Source organism: Trachurus japonicus, chromosome 6 (assembly GCF_045865225.1).
Source record: "Trachurus japonicus isolate A0001 chromosome 6, Traja_1.0".
NCBI lineage: Eukaryota > Metazoa > Chordata > Actinopteri > Carangiformes > Carangidae > Trachurus > Trachurus japonicus.
Genome location: NC_140912.1, coordinates 3,869,480 through 3,889,847, shown reverse-complemented (window position 1 = coordinate 3,889,847; position 20,368 = coordinate 3,869,480). Strand labels below are relative to the sequence as shown.

At 45.3% G+C, this 20,368-nt stretch overlaps 1 long non-coding RNA gene across 1 annotated transcript; it reads left to right on the top strand.

The window, feature by feature from the left end:
* The first annotated feature begins 16,109 nt into the window (after positions 1-16,109).
* Positions 16,110-17,252, top strand: LOC146985396 (uncharacterized). The gene is made up of 3 exons (XR_015036058.1): positions 16,110-16,196; positions 16,274-16,491; positions 16,566-17,252. It is a non-coding gene; the product is annotated as an uncharacterized LOC146985396 (long non-coding RNA).
* The last annotated feature ends 3,116 nt before the right edge of the window (positions 17,253-20,368 follow it).

Below are 20,368 nucleotides of genomic sequence, written 5' to 3'. Positions count from 1 at the left end.
TGCTTAAAATATGCCATACCATGCCTTCCAATGTTTTTATGTTACTTTTGTGTATTTTTTACAGTAGTTTATCGTGTGAAAAAAGATCGCTAGCTTCAAATGCTAAAGCTAATAGCGACCACGACATGCTAAACGCTAGGTCGGGATGCTGTTTTGTCCATTGGTTTATGCTTAGTCATGCTAGCTGCTAGTCCGGAATGCTATTTTGTGCCTTGTTTTATGCTTAGTAATGCTAATCGCTAAGCTAAGGCTAAGTTTACATGCGGTTTGCATTGAGAAGATACGGTTTAATTATTTTTTTATGCCACTCGAACTGTTTATTTGTGTCTTTAGCCACTGCTAATGGTAACAGCACCATTCTAGGTGTGGTATATTTCATTTATTGATGAAGAAAAATGCACTTTTGTGTATAAAATATGTAATTAATCTTACATTCAACAGTTTAATATTTAAAAAGTTGAATTAAAATGGTTAACCTGATGATAAAAAGATAAAAAGATAGTTTAAAAGAGATGCATTTAAAATGTGTCTGCTAAAAAATATTGTTAATGTAATACTTCATGAATAATTCATTTCATTTATGGTTAAAACTAACTGTTTTAATCCATAGTAATTAATGTAATGTGTTTGATGTATTTCCTAAATTTTGGGTGATATATATTTTTGATTTTGAACTAAGAAAACAATGAGGTCTCATAAGAAATAGACAGAGTCAGATGAAGTTCTTATACCTATGCACTTTCTGTGTAGGTTGGTTTTTTGTTGTTGCTAGTCTGAGCTGAGAAACACGGAACGAGATGGCGAGCCCAGCCCAACACTTCTGAGAGTAGTCCATGAGCCAGACCACCAATCGCAATCGAAAGGGTGGGCAAATTCTTGTTGCTATTTTATTATTCCTATATATGTCCAGATTATTAATTGGTATGATAACCTTCGTACAAGAGTAGCTTAACAATATTTATCATGCATTCACTATTTTGACCATAAAAATGCCATATACACCAATTATGGCCATTCTCCGATGTTGCACATTTCATAATTTGTGTGCCACTACTGATGATTTAGAGCGCCTTTGCAGTTGCAGAAAGGCCCTGCAGATAATATTTGTTTGCACCACTAGTTGGCGCTAATTCCACTGGGTGCATGAGGGAGCGGCTTTAATACTGCTGTTAGCAGGAAGTAGCAGAGGACTTTTGTGAAATCACATTATACAGGGAACATTTTTAATGGTTTATATATACATCCAAGGTTAAGAAGGCTAAGATGTAGTGAGTAAAGATGACATTAACATTATAGCATATTACATCCATAGGTTTAGGGTTATTTAGGGGGAACTGGGGCATTGTTCATTAGGCTAACTGCAGAGAGGAAGAAACTGTTCTTGTGGCGTGAGGTCCTGGTCCGGATGGACCGGAGCCTTTTGCCAGAGGGGAGGGGCTGGAAGAGTTTGTGTCCAGGGTAAGAGGGGTCAGCAGCTATTCTGGCTCTGGTCCTGGAGATGTACAGCTCTTGAAGAGATGGGAGGCTGCAGCCGATCACCCTCTGGGCAGAGTGAATGACACGCTGCAGTTTGGCCTTGTCTCTGGCCGTAGCTGCAGCATACCAGACTGACATGGAGGATGTGAGGATGGATTCAGTGGTGGCAGTGTAGAAGTTCACCAGCATCTTCACAGGGAGGTGAAATTTCTTCAGCTGAAGTATAGCCTATCCTCTGCTGAGGCTTCTTGGTGAGGGAGCTGATGTTCTGCTCCCATTGGAGCTCCTGGGAGATGGTGGTGCCCAGGAAGCAGAAGGACTCAACCAGGGTCACTGTAGAGTCACAGAGGATGACAGGGGGGAGGGCAGCTTGGTCCTTTCTGAAGTCCACTATCATCTCCACTGTCTTCAGAGCGTTCAGCTCCAGGTTGTTCATGCTGCACCGTGACACCAGAGGGTCCGTCTCGCTGCTGTAGGCCGACTCGTCCCCATCAGAGATGAGGCCGATGAGGGTGGTGTCAGCAAATTTCAGGAGCTTGACAGACTGGTGTCCAGATGTGCAGCTGATGGTGTACAGGGAGAACAGCAGAGGAGAAAGGACGCAACCTTGGGGGGATCCAGTGCTGATGGTCTGGGTGTCAGAGACATGCTTCCCCAGCCTCACGAACTACCGTCTGTCAGTCAGGAAGTCCGTAATCCACCTGCACATGGAGTCAGGCACAGCAGAGCTGGGATGATCGTATTGAAGGCAGAGCTGAAGTCCACAAACAGTATCCTGGCGTAGGATCCAGTCCAGGTGCTAGTGGAGGGCCATGTTTACAGCATCATCTACAGATCTGTTGGCTCTGTAGGTGAACTGTAATGTCCTTAAGGTGGGTCAAGACGAGGCACTCAAAAGTCTTCATGACCACAGAAGTCAGAGCAACAGGTCTGTAGTCACTAAGGCCAGTGATCCTTGTCTTTTTGGGAACTGGAACAATGGCTGAGGCCTTGAAGCAAGCTGGCACATGACAGTTCTCCAGTGAGGTGTTAAAAATGTGTGTGAACACCGGAGACAGCTGATTGGCTCAGTGCTTCAGGGTGGAGGGGGAGACTTATACCCCTTTCCCACTGGCCAAAAAACCCGTTTAAACCCACAAACGCACCGACCCGCGTCAACCCGGGACGTCTGTCTGACTACCCATTTCTCCGACCATACATTTCTTTATTTTTGAGTCCATTAGTCCGACCTCCCATTTCTCCGACTTAAGTAGCCCTAACCCTCAACCTTACCCTAAACCTAACCTTAACACTGTAGAATGGGTAGTCGGAGAAATGAGCTGTCGGACTTTTCAATCGGACTGATGTATGCCCCCCCGTCGACCCGCGTCAAATGACTCGGCAAGCAACGCGGGTTAAAATCGCCTTCAATCGGCTCGGCTCTGATCGGCTTGCAGTGGGAACACCAGACCCGGCTCAACCCGCTAATTTATGTGATGACATTGGGCGTTACGTGATGCCACATCATCGTACCAGTCGCGTCTCACGTAGGCTACCAAAACAAAGCTCTGCTTGCATTCAAGACTGGGATTTAAAGATCAAAGAACACTGACCAAAAAAGATTGAAAAAAAAGAAGCGACAGTCTGTTTAACTGACATGTTGTGCCGCGGACGTCCATCATAAGGCAGTCGCGGCAGACTCGCTGTCCTCCGTGGCGGGCGGCTGGGGCATGACACGGTGTTTCTCGCACTGCGAATGAAAGCGGGGCGACTGGTTTATGCGGGGGTTAGACAGACAGACCCGGCTCATTTTGGTCAATGGGAAAGAAGCCAAATGCCGATTGTTAGCGGGTCGACCCGCATTTAAAAAACCTGCGTCGACCCGCTGATGTTAGTAGGAAAACGGCTAGAGTTTGGGCCTGCAGCTTTGCACGGGTTCAGCCGTTTTAAACAGTCTCTTCACCTCTCCTTCTTTGATTTGATTTGATTTCTATGATGGAGAGAGGTGTGAGAGGTGTGGGGGAGGGTGGCACTTGGGTGTGGGGCTGTGTAGGTGATCCAGGTTTGGAGGAGCTGTTGCTGATGAATGGCTGGTGGTTGGAGGTGTGGGGGATATCAGGTCTGTCCCATTGTCTTTCAAAGCGGCAGTAGAACTCGTTCAGGCTGTTGGCCAGGCGTAGGTCGTTGACAGAGGGACATTTGAAATACTGTACTGGCAGTATGCTCCACATTATTTGTGACAGGAGGAGCAAGCTCTTTAGTTGATTTTAATTGTGTAAAAAAATATTTGTTTGTTCTTGTTATTGCATGAAAAGTAAAACACTCTAAAAACGTTGGCTATTTCATGTGTAGGCCTATGTTCTAATTTTTATCACATTTTCATTCAAATATTTCTGAGGTGAGTCTATTATTATTACAGTAGGGTCTTGATAAAAGGGAAAAACATCCTTGAAGTGATTTAGGCACTGAGTGGTCAACAAACAGCATAATACCGAACAAGCACTATACACAGTTTTCAAGTTTCCACTCTACCGGTCCACCTATTCAACACATGATAACCACCACTAAGCTACCTGTTTGCAATGGTTATCATGCCAAACTGTTCACTAGAGATGTCTACCAAGTCAAAAAAACAAACTAGAAATTGCCCACCCGTTCGATTGCGGGAGGCCAATTTTGGGGTCTTGGCTCATGGACTAGAGTGAGACGAACGAGACGGCGAGTGCAGCCCAACGGATCGGAGAGCGAGAGAGAACGTTGGAAAGCAGTGTGGCCAGCTGCTGAACCCACCTATCTCAACGACTCCAGATCACCTGTATCTCATACAAGGAGAGCAGATAAGATTGCACACACTTCTCACCTACCCGGGTAGTAGTTGGAACAAATACTGAACTGAAAATAAAGAAACTCAACTGACACTGACACACAAACTCACCTTGGATCCCGCGACGGAACACTCCAGCACGCTGAGCAAGGGAGCTCAGTGTCTCAGGACAATTTTCTTTTGTTTTATTTTTTTATTTTCTGGCGCCTTTTATTTTGAAAAACTGAACAACCAAGTTGTTTGTTTATTTTATTTCTGATTGATATTAAAATATCACCTGTTCAAACCACTCCTCTTTTGAGTCATTTGCCCAACTCCTACCGAACCTAGAGATGTGAGTATCTATTCTAATCAGGGTTAAAGGTGCTACAGTCGCGTGACGATGCGGCTCAATAAATCAATAAGTAAATACATAAATATAGCAGATAATCATGTAGTGTCAACACAGCAGTAATCCATCCTCATCTTTCATCTGTGCAGCCTTTGATCTGTCATCAGTGTGACGGGACAATCGATATAGATGTGCTGAATGTCTATGCTGTAATCTGTATGTGCTGATTCACATCTTCTCTTCCACGGTGAAATCAAACGTCTGCCTCGCGCACGCAGCGGATTTAAAGGCGAGGAGAGGAGCTCATTTGATTGGTGAAGATCTGACTCGGCTGTGTCAAACCCACTCCACGCCTTCTCTCCTCCCTCTATGCCATTTGCGCCGGTGGGAGGGAAGTAGGCGGGATGCGCCCCGCTGCGTTTCGAAGGAAAATTGCAAACTGCTCCTGACCACTCCCCGTTGGCGAAGCGAACGCGGAGCGCAGGCCTTATCTGCTGCACCTGCGCCAGTCTACCAAAGTAGAGCCCACTGTGTCATTGGCAGGGGCCATTCTACCTGTTAAATGATTTTGAAACTACCATTTTAAGGTAAAATAGTTGCATGGTGCTGCTCTAGGAAAGGCACATACAACTGTACAAAACGATATCCTGCACTTTTATCCCTGCAACTTTGCTCTAAATTTCATGATGAACTTAGGTCATTCACAAAACAAACAATTAAATGAATAAAAACAAGGACTGCACAAGCTCCTATATGAAATGTCAAAATGTTTAAGTCCAGTTAAACTGAAGATTTACTGACCTGGTTACTGACTTTACCCACATTCATTCAAGTGCTGTTTGTAGTATTTGTAGTACATATTTTTAGTGTAGTCAGGTGGAGTGTTTTACTGGGAGAATAAGCCTCACAGAAGCCAAAGAGTGTGACCCAGATGAGACAGGTAGAATCAATAAGAGTAAGTCTTTCCATTATAAAAAGAGAAACTATTGACTATCAGAATAACTCAATTGACTCTCTTTTTTAATGACTAAATTTACCATGTGAGCTGTGGCTACAGGTAAATGCACTAATAGCGCTTTTCTAGTCACTCTGACCACTCAAAGCGCTTTACACTGTATGCCACATTCACCCTTTCACACACACATTCATACAGCACTAGACACAGTTCTTGAAAGCTAACCAAATGTGTACAAGAAGAACAACTCACTATACCTCCATGCTTCATGTTCATTCTCTTAGATCTGTTGTTGAGCCACTGGAGCCTAAACAATAGAAACTGGACATGTTAAAGAAAACTCATAGCACTTTTCTGAAAAATTAATATTGGCTGTTGTTTACAGATGATGCAGATCACAGTTGGTCACGCTCCTTTCCCCAACCTCATATGCACTGGCTTCAGACAAGGCTTCATAATGTGGATGAAAATACCCTATTGAGGATGATGATGGCCAAAGTGGAGCTAAGGGGACAACGCACAGCATGCAGCACCCACACCAAAGTACTCCAGCACACTTGAGCCTCTTGTGTTTTCATCTCATCTCAACACTTATGTGACATCTCCAGTGTGTGTTTTGACATGGAAATTGAAGTGAAACCACCACCACCACCCTGAATTCAGAGAAGATGTGGTTCAACATATAATGCCACTGGCCACGGAAAACACAGCAAATAATACATTAGAGGGACACAAAGATGCACATGGTCTCCTCTGTCTTCATGTCCGACACTGAAGTGGAATCTGTTTATGCTGAAATGATGACTGTCAACACGCTAATACATACACGCATTGCAACAGCTGCATTTTTGATCAGAGAGACCCATGTACTTCCTTTTGATAGAGAACAAATGCAAATAACTAATCATTGTTTCCTGAGGCAGAAATCATTGATGTATGTGCTTGTTGATAGTTAATTATCTCCATCAGCCAGATGGCCTCCGCATGTTGAATGATTCAGCTGATTCAGCTTCATGGAGCATAAAAAGCCCCCAAGTGCCCAGGCATGTAAATCGAATATCCTTCTGTAACTTCATGCAACCAGTGGGTGATTACTGCTGTGCAGTGATCAGATTTTTCCAAAAACATTGACATGAACATTATATTGAAATTATTTTTATTTGTAAAACAACACATGACATGACACGATGACATAATATGGATGAACGGAACAACTGAGGGCTATTTGTTGCTGCTCAGGGATGGTAATTCCAGTGTTTGAGTGTGGATCTAACTAACAACAAATTAGACAAATTGCATTAGCTAATTTACGTAATAGGTATGCTTCAATGTCAATGTGAGGAAAGAACAACTTCTTAGTTTCTTGGTTGGGCTGTTGATGTATATTCAGTTACTTTCCACCCACTCAATGTAACTTCTGTGCAAACTTCAAGCAGCTGAAAGCTTAGCTCTGGGTGCTGTTATCACATGTGCAAAATAAACTCTACGTGTGTTGAGTCAGAGCATAAAGCTCTGCTTTGATTTCTTTATGATCACTCTTCGTATTTTATGCATCATTAATGACTCACAGATAAATAAACCAGCTGAGTTCTTATGTCAAGCTCTTCAGCATAGGATAGGGACATTAAAGAACATAGATAGATAGATAGATAGATAGATAGATAGATAGATAGATAGATAGATAGATAGATAGATAGATAGATAGATAGATACTGTATATAGATAGATAGATTTACAAGGACCCCTTAGGAATTCCAACTGTCTTCATTCTCAGCCTTTGATTTGTGTGGCTAATTAACTTCAGCGTTGCTCAACTTAAATCCATTGATTCAATCACTCTGTGTATTAGATATGATTTTAGTCTCCCATGAGACATGGCCCCTGTTCTTGTTTTGGATGGTTGCAAAGGGCTTCCTTTTGAGTTTGTACACTTGGAGAGACACACAACTCTCTCCAGGGCAACAGATGTCTTTAATCCAAGATGGCCAAATGGATTTTCAATTGGTGCAAATGGATTTGGCAGGTAAATGAGTTTAATTTCAGCTCAGCGAGAGGCATTTCAAAAGTGAGTGAGAGAGAGAGGAACTCTTTCTGGCAGGGATGTATGAGTTTTCAGCACAAATCAATAGGACTTTGGCACAGATAGACTTAGACATTGGTAAACATGTTTTGTATTCCCTCAGTGTTTCTTTCCTAGGTTTTATATTTATGTCTTTTCCATTTCTATTTTTTTCAAGTTGATTTCAACAAATGACATTCAGGTATTTGAACAGCAGATTTAGATTTAGCTAGTTTAGCAAAGATTAAAACCACATACTTTTTTATTTCATTTTTCCTTTTTTCCAAATTTATATTACAGTACATCACGTTGTTTCAATTTGAGCAAAACTGTAACCAAACTATTAAAGTTTTTGCTGCAGGTATACTGAAGTCAATAGCTAGATGGCCAGAACAGGTACAGGTAAGCATCTACTGTATTCCTATGAGTAGATTCATCTTTGAGCATGCTGCTACTAGTTTTTGAGCTACTGTAACAGCAAGTATGCTATTTTACACAAATAAATAATGAAAAGAGAAAGACTGTAATATCACACTAACATAATTTTTCAAACCCTTCACTGGGGACTCAGATGAAGCAGTGATGACACCGTCCAGTCGTCTTGAAACACACTCTCCACACCTGTATTTGTCTCTGCATCCGCTGTGTTCTGTGAGGTTGGTTGCGTGTTTCTCTGGCCGGGCTACTCAGGAGTTGTCCTTGAGCCATATCACTGTTTTTATGAGCAGGGATATGCATTCAACATTTCTGTTAGGCCTAAAGGAAACATAAAGCAGTGAGCAGCACTGAATGTGAATAGAAATTGCATGACCAAACACCACAGGGTGCTTTAAATGTTTAGTGTGTTAATATATTGTATATTCTGGAGGTCTAATCTGGCTATAAGGATTTCTTGATGAAAGCTGTGAGTTTCAAATCCTTATGTAACGGAGTTAAAAGATAATTTGATTCCACTTGCCATAAAAACTCACCACACAACACAAAATCTTGTTTTTCCTATGGTAATTAAATGCATCACCCCTGTAGATTAGGGTCGTGCACCCCGGGGGTAGCCGCAGTCGGACTATGCTATTTCCCTGGTCAGTCCATGTGTGCACAATAAACGGCGAGGTTGCCAACGGTGAAGGTCTGACTCGTATGTTAAAACTACACAACGCAAGGATGAGTACCAAAACCGCTACAATGGTGCCGTGACCCGTTCGTGACTACAGTGCTGCCGGCCCTGCTCGTCTCCATGGTGACGCTGCAAGCCCGACGTGGGACCTGTGGCTCTGCACACGACTACTTCACCTGTGCTTTATTCATTCCCTGGGTATCGTGAGTCCGGTTGCAGCAAAGAACCCGGGTTTGGACTGTGTTTTTTTTTTTTTTTTTCTGTTTAAAGGTGGCCTGTCCGTGCCACGGAAAAAAAAGGAAGTAAAAAAAAAAAAGGAGAGAGAAGTTTTTTTTGTGGATTCCAGTAGTGAACATGTGTTTTAATGTGTATTAGTGGGGATATATATATATTTTTCTTTCTTTTTCTACTCTTTCATCATATTTGTGGTCCATTTGATGCATAAATCCCCCAAGGTATTTTTTTTTTCTCATTTGGGATAACTGTCAACAAGACAGAAAAGAAAAAAAGAGAAGAATAAGTTAGTAACTTAAAGCTGCAAAGGGCAACATAATCTTAGTTGTAGATTTTGAGATTTTATTTCATTTTTTCAAAGACAATGGATCAACATAACATGTCAAGTGTTGGTAGGGGTTCTAGACAGTGGTTCAGTCAGTTTCCTACACTGGATGGGTTTAGTGAAGGCAGACATGTTACATCTACTCCTCACAGTCGCCCTGGGAGGGATAGTGCATGTGCCACTGCAGATGTTGGGGTGGATGGGGAGTCTGCACTTTCTAGTCAAGATGTCCACATTCTCAGTGACCTGGTGAAACAGATAGGGACCAGTATAGGTGAGAACATTATTTCATGTCTTAAGTCCATTCCAACTAGCCTCGTAAACCAGCCTCTCACGGAAGTGCATTTCATTTCATTCCGAGGGAGAGTCTGGCCTCATCCCCATTCTAAGCGTTTGGACTGAAACCCTCAGAAGGCCGAGCCAATCAGCGTCGCCCGCTGTGATTGACACAGCACGTTGGCCAATCAGGGACCGACTGGTGCACAGCCCCGTCACTACACCAACTTGCTGATTGGCTGAATGGGGTTGTCTGTCAACGCTACTACCAAAGATACTAAACCGTCTTTGCTACTACTCCCGCCCAACTCCCGCCCACCCCAAACGCTTGCAGGGGGGATGAGGCCAGACTCTCCCGAGAAATGAAATGAAATGCATTTCCGCGAGAGGCTGGTTTACGAGGCTACATTCCAGCTACTGATGCTAACATGACTCAGTCAACCAAAACTGATCTTTCTAAAGTTAACTTGACAATTACACATGACAGTTATGAACCACATCCTTTCCGGGGGGATAACACTGATAGGATGTCAGTCTCTGAGTGGGAGGAAGCTATGAGGCTTTACCTGAGTAGGAGGGGCATTGAGCTATGTTACCAAGTGGATGAGGTTTTGGGCAAGCTAAGGGGGAGGGCACGTGATGTAGTGACTATTGGGCTTCGCAGTCAACCCTCTTTAGACTTAGAGGGCCCTAGTTTCTTAGACCAGGTGAAGTCTAACATCAGCGCAGCTTCGCCACGCCAACGGGGTGTGGCCCAGGTCCATTTCGCAAGATTGGTGGGCCACGCAGTCAGATTTAGACCAGCGCAATCCCTCCCCTCGTCCCTCCCACCGGCGCAAACGGCAAAGGGGGAGGAGAGAGGGCGGGAGGGAGACAGGAGGAGGAGAAGTGGGATTAACACAGCCGATTCGGATCTTCACCAATCAAAGGAGCGCCTCTCCTCACCTTTAACTGCGCCGCGGGTGATGCGCACTGCAAGTTTGTCATTTTATACTTTGACATGGACGGAGGAGACAGCGACGCCAGAGGCCGAACCTCTCCCAGGAGGAAACAGCTGTTTTGGTCCGGAGGTCCGAGCTCAGAGTGACCAATAATGAGTTTACTAATATACTTAACCAGGATTGATCTGATACACTGAGAACTGGTGCTCAGTGTAAGATACAACAACTAATAACTAATAAACTAATAAAGAAACTCACATTTATTCAAACCCTGTGTGACAGTGGTGGTCCTGTCACTATGCCTCCAATTGATCATGTGCCCTGGCTACTTGGCCAAGGGGATGTCCCTTTGGGTGACTGGCAAGCGCGCATGACTCTTACCCGGGAGGTGTGGGTTCAATCCCCGCCCGGGCCCTCTTCACCTTGCCACATTCTGGCGTTGTTGGCAGGATCCATGTAGCACTAGGGGTGGGTCCATGGATTCATAATGTGTGGCGAGGACGTGCTTGTGACGAGGACGTGCTTGTGAAAAGAGGGGGAGAGATGTGACAGTGGTGGTCCTGTCACTATGCCTCCAATTGATCATGTGCCCTGGCTACTTGGCCAAGGGGATGTCCCTTTGGGTGACTGGCAAGCGCGCATGACTCTTACCCAGGAGGTGTGGGTTCAATCCCCGCCCGGGCCCTCTTCACCTTGCCACACCTGTGTAAGCAAGATGAGAGGTGTAGGCTACACTAATCACAACATAAACAAACACCATGCGGAATGAAATCAGCGTAAAGGACGCTCTCTCTCTCTCTGTCCTCCTCTCTCTCTCTCTCTCTCTCTGTCCGTCTCTTTTTTTCTCTTTTTTTTCTGTGATAGAGATGCTGAGTATACTGTAGTAGGCTATATACTGACTATCTGATACCGAGGCTGTTGTGGTGGACTAAGAGAGATGAAGATTTGTGTTTTGTTTTTCATTACGGCTGCGTGATGCGGTCGCTCGCGCTAATGAATTAATAAGTAAATAAATAAATAAAGCGATCATCACAAGGGCAGAGTGGTATCTCAACACGGCAGCGACATGCAGTCATCCACCCTCAGTCCTGCTTGGGACATCCACAGCTGCTTTTCAGTGCCAGTTCGTCCCTGCTGTGTTAATTCAGGTGGAGTTTCCTTTACGCACCGACAGCCTTTGATCTCTGCTTTGATCTGACGTCAGATGTGACGGGACAATCTATATAGATATAAATTCACGTGTTGATTCCATTAGTTGCATTAAATAGTGGTTATTGTGGATATTTATTGCATTGAAATGTGTCTGGAACTGTGGAAACCTGCCTGTGAGGTCTTGGTGACGTGTGTGCACTGCAGGTCAGTCAGCCAAACTTCCACTGCACCTGCTGCGCTCCGCCCTGCGCTGAGAGTAGACCTGGTTGGAGGTGGCGAGCTTTCAGCGCAACCTCGGCGGGACATTTTCGCACAAAACTTCCACTGCACCAAGCTGAATCTTTGACGCCTCCCCCTGCTGCGCGGCCACGCCTATCTCAGCGCAGCGCGATCTGCCAATCTTCCAATCTGACTTTGCGCTAGGCTGCGCTGGTCGAAACTTGCATTAGACCAGCTGCGTTACCTTGCGCTACCTGCACTGCGCCAAGAAACTAGGGCCCAGAGTCAGGCCCTCAACCAGTATTTGACATACTTAAGCAGCACTTTGGTGACTCTGTAACCTCCTTTATGCCCCTTGCTGACTTTTCTGACACAAAGCCACGACCCACAGAGACAGCTGTTGACTATTGGATCCGGCTTAACAAAGCCATTGACACTGCTGTAGATGGACTAAAGAGACAGGGAAAGACTCTCGACAATCCTTCCCGTGAAGTCACAGTCATGTTTATCACTCACTGTCCAGATACTGAGCTGTCTCTAGTCTTCAGCTGCAAGCCGCTGGAAGAGTGGACTGCTACTGATGTTCAGGTGAGGTTGGATGAACACCACCGAAAGAGGCGCCTCCAGCAGCGTCAGTCTTCAACCCCAACCGGTAGCCTGCAATCCAACCAGGCTGCGAACGTTTTGCAGTGCCACGCCCAGTCTGCAGGGGGGGCCCTTGCCACTCAACTAGTTACAGCCGGCAGAACATCACAGTCTGAAGGGCAGTCACTGTGACGACCATGACACTGTGTCTCACTGCAGGAGAGAGCGGCTTTGTTTTCGCTGTTACGCTACTGGACATCAGGCTGTGACCTGTCATAGCGCTCCTCCTTCTGACTTACCTGCTGCTCAGTCTGGTGGTTCCAACCAGCAGGGAAACTAGCTGGCCCACATGAGCAGGGGAGTAGTGTAGGGCCAAATGACGTGTCCCCACAAGATTTTGATGATGTTGATCTTGAGTCAGTATACTCACAGTTCTGCTCCTTAGCAGGTGATAACTCCACTGTGATTATTCAAAATACACAAAGACTGTCTGCAACTGATGACCTCTATGTGGCTCTATGGCCTGTTCCTCTATGCGGCTCTATGGCCTGTTCCTTGAGCTCTAGTGTGCTCCCCCTCCTGAAGCAGAATAATGTTGTTTCCCCTGACTCTGTCTCTCCCACTTCAGTTGTCCTTGTTGGATGTGGAGGTTCGAGAACAAACCCTGTCGGTGTGTGAGTTGCAGATGAGGGTGTTTGGCTGTTGCTTCTCGGTTCCAACGCTCATCGTGGAGGGCCAAAGTGATGATCTCATTCTTGGCAGCAATGTCATGAAACACCTCATTTGAGCGCTGAAGCACTCTGGAGACTTCGGGGAGAGAACGTCTCTTTCTGGTCAGGTCCCTGTGGAGGAAGGGAGCCTGCTGCAGCTGTTGAACACTGTGGAGACATGGAGAGGTGGTGAATGTCCTGCTAAGGTTGGTACTGTTAAACTCAAGCATGCAGTGACCCTGGAGCCCTTGACAGAACACTTAGTCTGGGGTCGCCTACCTGCCCATCTATGTCTCTCAGCTGGCAGCACGGTGGTTGTGGAGCCAAGTGTGTCAAGAACTGTGCCACGTTCAGTGATGGTGGGCCGTGTTGTGACACCACTGTGGGGCGACGGATGTGTTCCAGTGAGAGTCATTAACCCCTCCCCCAGACCAGTGACATTGAGACGCAACTGCAAGATTGCTGACGTGTCGCCCTGTTTGGCACTGGAAGACTTTGACACTGACTACTTTTATGTAACTGACTCGCCTGATGAAGTGAAATGTACTGTGACAAAGACAGCTGACAAACCTGACACAGCCAGTGAGAAGAGCTTGACTGTTGACTCAGACTGTACAGCCAGACCGACACTTAAAGGCGCACAACCTAAAACTAGCTCCCAAAAAGTGTCACTTCATGAGACCTTCGGTGAAGTTTCTGGGGCATATTGTGACGAAGGAAGGCATTTCAACTGATCCCGAGAAAGTCAGAGCTATTGTGGAGTTGCAGGAGAATGACTTAATGGTGGAGGGCACTGACGTCCCATCCCCCACCAAGATCAGATCCTTTCTTGGGATGGTTGGGTTTTATCAGCAGTTTTTTGAGGGGTACTCTGGTATTAGCAAGCCTTTGTTCGCGCTGACATCTGGTGGAAAGAGGGTGCGACGTACCAGAGGTAAGCAGGTCCGGCTTACATCTCAGACCCTCTCTTTGGCTGATTGGACTCCTGCATGAAGTGAGGCTTTCAGTAAGCTAAAGCAGGCTTTGTTGAACAATGTCACTCTCGCTCACCCCGATTTCAGTAAGCCTTTCCTCCTGTCGGTTGATGCCTCCTCCAATGGTCTCGGGGCAGTGCTTTCTCAGCTGGCTGATGGTGATGATGTTGCGAGGCCCATTGCGTTTGCCAGCAAGTCGCTGAATTATGCCCAGTCTCGCTACCCAGCACACAGGCTGGAATTTCCTTGCACTTAAGTGGGCTGTGTGCGACAAGTTCAGCCATTGGCTGAGAGGTCACAAATTCACTGTATGGACCGACAATAACCCGCTCACTTACATTCTCAGTAAACCAAAGCTGGACGCCTGTGAGCAGAGGTGGGTGTCGAAACTGGCCCCATACGACTTTGACATCAGATACATTCCTGGTCCTAAGAATGTGGTGGCGGACGCCCTCAGTCGTGAGCCTTTTGTGCACCCCAGTGTTCTCCATCGACTCACTATAGTCCCCTATGGTGCACTTTTGGAGGCAGCAAATGCCTTGGAACCTGACTGTGTGCAGGATGCTTTTCGGTTGTCCTGTGATCCTCTCAGCTGCCTGCAACATCGTCCCTTGACTGTGGCCTCCAACAGTGCAGTGGCAGTGCCCCAACACCTTCCTATCTCCTCAAAAGCTGTGTCAGCTGTTCTTGAACACTGAGAATGATTGCTTGCCCCCTCATGCATTCTGTTTGCCGCAACTCACTCAGTCACTTCTGCCTTCCGACCTGTCTGATTTCCGCCCTGTGCCCATTGACAAACTGACGTCGTTGCAACGTGCTGATCCATGCTTGGGTCGAGTTCTCCACTTTGTGGAACGCCAGAGACGTCCGTCGAGACGAGAACGCCCCCGTGAGCCAGCTGAAGCCTTGCGGCTTCTCCGGCACTGGGAACAACTTTCCATCAAGGCAGGTGTTCTGTATCGCACGTCGAAAGATGTTGTGACAAAGAGAAAGACGTACAAGTATGTCGTACCCACACAACTGAAAGATAAGGTCCTGAAAGGTATCCACGATGAGGCGGGTCATCAGGGGCAGAAGAGGACGCTCTACTTGGCTAGACAGCGGTTTTACTGGATCGGGATGGAGAAGGATGTCAAGGATTATGTGCAGCACTGTCGGCGTTGTTTGGTCAGTAAGTCTCCTGAACCTGAGGCTAGGGCGCCACTCGAGAGTGTTAAGACATCCAGACCTCTTGAGTTGGTCTGCATTGATTTTTACCATCTTCTTACCATCCCATGGGCAATGGGGCAGTCGAAAGGTTCAATCGCACCCTTGGGAACATGATTAGAGCTCTTCCACCCAGAGCCAAGCAGAAATGGCCCCAGCTCCATTCACTCACCTTCTCCTACAATGCAACAGTCCATGAAACCACAGGTTTTGCACCTTTTCTACTCATGTTCGGCAGAGTTCCCAGATTGCCGGTGGACATGATGTTTCAGTCTGTGCTCATGGATGAGCGAGTGGTGGATTATGATGTCTATGTGCAGTGTCTCAGCCGTGACTTGGCAGAGGCTATCAGGATTGCTCAGATTTCAACCACAAAACAACAAGAGAAGCAGACTGAGCTGTACAACCACAAGGTGAGGGGTGCACCTGTGGAGGTCAGGGACAGAGTCTTGTTGGCTAACAAAGGAGAACGAGGTCGGAGGAAGCTGGCTGATCGCTGGGAGAGTCATCTGTACACTGTTGTGGAGAAACAGAATAACACTCACACCTTCAGACTCAGGAACTGTGCGACAAACCAGGAGAAAGTGGTCCACAGGAACCTCATCATGCCTGTAAACTTTTTACCTGTTCCTGCTGATCCGAATGTGGCAGTATGAGATTTGGGCCATGCTCTGCCTTAATTGATGCCCCAGCTGACTTATGCTGGGGGCGCTGTCTTTAAAAGTGGGTGGTTGTGCGCCGAGATCCCTCTTGCTTGGAAGCCGCTGGGTGCCCCGCCTTTCCTGCACACCTGGCCGCCTCACCTGATTGCCTCGCAGCTGAGTCGCTCCGCTCGGGTATGTTGCAGTCGCTGCGCGGCTCGTCGGCATTTCTCTTGAATTTTTCCTAAAATTGGCTTTTATCCCTCATACAGTTCTGTGCCTGGGTCTTTTCTCTCCCTGGTTGGAGTGAGTTGGGAGTTATTAAGAGTGTCCCTCCGTGAACGGCCCCCATGCGCTGCGCCGGAGAAGGGGGTGATCAGCTGTGGTAACAATCAGCTGTTTGGCCACGCTAGTAATCGTGCCGCTGTGCGCCGAGAGCTCCTCTCCCTCGCCTTTGTGATGCTCATTCAACACCTGACGGTACGTAGAGGTGACGCTGTTAGAGCTATCAACATGGTCATTGTTTAGATCCTAACGTGATTTTGTTTATGACAGGATTGAAAGGTGCATGGTCGTCTCTGTCCGCACCAATACTCTCCCCTCTCACGTTGCTGTTGGCTGGCTGCTGTTTTGCTTCAGCTGTTTTACTGTTTGTGCGCCGCTGGGGTTTCACGGCGTCAACCCTGCGTCCCTCCTGCGCATTTCACCACATCTTAAAGTAATGTATGGACTGACTTTTTAAAGGGGTAATTTCTTTCGTTTGATTTTTGTTTTTCTTTCATTCATTTGCTTGCTTGGCTTTGCTTGGCTTCGCTTGGCTTTGCTTTGCATGTTTATTTGGATTTGACTATTTTGTTTGATATTTTTGGGGTTATTTTGCATGTTGCTTGAGTTTGATTAAGTTTGCTTAATTTTGGGTTACTTTGCATGTTAACCTGAGTTTGAATTTGCTTGCATGTTTGCTTGTGCTTGATTATTATATTTCTAATTGTTTGATTATTTTGCTTGAACGTTTTCTTGTTTTGCATGGTTTTGCCAAGTTATGCTTAAATTGATTTAATCCTTATTTCAAACCAAATTAGTTAATCGTTTTCTTTGGGGTGGAATTATTTAAGAGTACCTGTGTCACAATATTTACATTGTCCATTTGTGAGACGTGTGTGTGTGTGTGTGCATGTGTGTACATGTGAGTTTTATGAATTTGTTACAGAAAATTATTATTAAAATAAACTATTGATTTTGTACGCTGGATCCAGTCTCAAGCCTTCATTGGTAAAATGAACCTGTGCGCTTTAACCTAACGTAACATTACTCTCCAGGTGAAATTCCTGGGGTGGCGTTGTGGCAACTGTTAATCTTTAGTACATGTTTCTGATAGTGATTGATTGAGTGATTGATTAAATTATCATTCAATCTTTAAAGTAACCACCTAAATTATTATCTACACTTTATTATTATTATTAACCCTCCTGATCCCGCCACACGGAAGATGGTGGCTCCTTTGTCAGTGACCTGACTGATGAGGCTGAGGATGAGTCTGTAGTGGGTGTTGAACATGATGGTTCGACTGTTCTTCCTGGATGTGGACCTGAGGACAGGACTGTCTATTGGATCTCTCAGCTCCCAGCCTCCACCGGAGATCAGTCGACCTCTATGGCTGATGTGGATGAACATGACCAGACCGGATTTGACGCACCTGATCAAGTTGACCCTGACAGTTGCAATGAGAATAGGCTTGACAGTTCAGACGAGAGCATTTCTGACAAACTGAACCAGTCTGACCCTTGTGGTTCTGCTGTTAATGCTGACTGTTCTGTTGACTTACCTGACTCTCAACCTTCTGTCTCTCTCTCAGTTGACTTGCTGCCTCCGGATGCTAGGTCTGTTACTGCATCAGAGGCAGGACAAAACCATTCCTGTGATAGTTTGCAGAGAATGCGAACAAGATATGGAAGAGTTGTTAGGCCAGTCATCAGACTTATTCAGAACATGCACCAGAAAGTTGTTGCTGGCCGCTAGTATTATTTCTTGTTATGGCCTTATATGTTTAGTTTAGTTTATTGAAACAGGATAGTGTACATTACCATTAGTCAATTGAAAAAAAAAACAATGAAAAGATGGTTGTACCAGATTTAGCCCTCGGGCTAATTTCCATCTGTAGTCCTGACACTCACAATACAAAACACAATAAAATACAGATGCCAAAGAATACACAACATAGTGCAATACAGAAAGGCCCAAGACATAAAAAGGCACAGATAAACACAGAAGCCCACACCTGTTACCCCTTGGGCAACCGGGGGACTACATTGAAAACACATACATCTCCTCATTCTAAAAGTAGGAGAACACCACTGGGGCCGATAAAGTGCATGGAAATTAGCATTAGTTAAAGTGCTGATAAGTTAAAGTGCTGGTTAGTTAAAGTGCTAGTTTTCTAGAGTAAAGTGCTGTTTTTCCCATTTAGGATACTTAAAGTGCAAGATGCTCGTAGCACCAGGGAGAGTGAAATAATAATGGAAAATGAGTCGGACAGAGTAGTTGGGTCATTTACAGAAGTTCCGTGACTGTGGAGAGCGAAGGTTCGTTTCTCACTGGATTTGTTATCTATGAAGGTTAAATAGAAAATTTAGCTAGGGTGCCCCGCCCAAAAAAGGGGGGACATTTTTTGAGAGCCCTAAATCCAAAATGGCTACCGTCCGCCAAGCTGGAAATGATCTTTTCAATGGTTTGGCCCACAGTGCTGCATAATACATGGTTTCTATGACTATTTGGGTCAAGAAGTACATAAATGATGTAGATTTATTGATTTGACCTATTTTTGACTTTCAAATTCAAGATGGATGCCAATTTTTGGCCCTTTAAATGGCCATTTTTCAAAATCGTCATAGAGCCTCAATATTAGGCTCAAATGAAAGCTCTGCTCATACTGAGTTCAGTTTAGGACAGTAAAATTACAAGTAGGCCACACAGAAGTCATCTCAAAGGTCAAAAAGATCAAGGTTTGTGGTGAGAAACAAACTTTGCTGATGTCCTTTTCTATTAGTTACCCGAACTGTGTTGGTCAGTGGTCCCATCAATTCATTATGAACCAGGAAATCATTTTACACTTCTCAATAGCATAAAATATTTCTAAAGTTGTCTTCTGCAGTGATTCCCAAATCAGTCAGCCCCAATTCCAACAAAGCTTACCATACTCTTTAATAATACCACACTCAACCAATGCTAGTGAGTCGGGCGGCTTGTCGGGTCCAGGCTTCAGCACCCATGTGTCGGGCCACATCGGGTTTCAATCAATATTATTATTAGCAGCTGCTAATGGGGATCCAATTAAAATAAACAAATAAACAAATAAACCTCCTCTTGATATGATGTTATTTGTACCTGGTATGTTTGTACTCTTGGTAATGTGTGGTCCAGTCTCACATTTTTTTTTCTTTTGGTTTGGTTATATGGGCAAGTGGAGATCAGTAGGGGGGAATGTAACGGAGTTAAAAGATAATTTGATTCCACTTGCCATAAAAACTCACCACACAACACAAAAACCAGTTTTTCCTATGGTAATTACAATGCATCACCCCTGTAGATTAGGGTCGTGCACCCCGGGGGTGGCCGCAGTCTGACTATGCTATTTCCCTGGTCAGTCCATGTGTGCACAATAAACGGCGAGGTTGCCAACGGTGAAGGTCTGACTCGTATGTTAAAACTACACAACGCAAGGATGAGTACCAAAACCGCTACACTTACAGGTGTGTGAGATGCTTCATCACTAATGGTAACTCACACAGCCTGAATTTAGTCTTCAGACTGGAGCAGTACTGAGTTTTGATCAAAGATACAGAGAAGCACATTTAACCAAAAGTGTTGCTAATAACATTTGTAAGCTCTGACTTTATACTTAAAGTGGTGAAGAACTAAAGACTAATTGCCCACAGTGACTTCACTGCAGAAGAAAAAAAAAACACTGACACTTTGATGTTTTGTTCCCAGTCAGTTTTGGTGAAGGCTTTTCATGTTCACTATGAAGGTTGGCTTTGACTTGTCCTTTACAGTGGGTTCATTTTTCTTCCTACAAGACTCCCTCACTCTTTCGCTCTCTCTGTGAAGAGAGTGCTTTTTACATGCCAAACTAAACAAATGGATGTCGACGTCTATCATGCAGCAGGTGAACAAAGCATGAACAAAAGCGAATGTCTCCCATGCGATGAGAAAATATTTAAAGAGATTATGTGGGGGGGGGGGGGGGGGGGGGGGGGGGGGGGGCGTGCTGGCATTTCATCAATATCCTTTTCTACTCTCAGTGAATACTTTGGTCCCTGCTGCCTTTTCTCAACATTACAGACACGCATTTGTAGATTAAAAAAAAC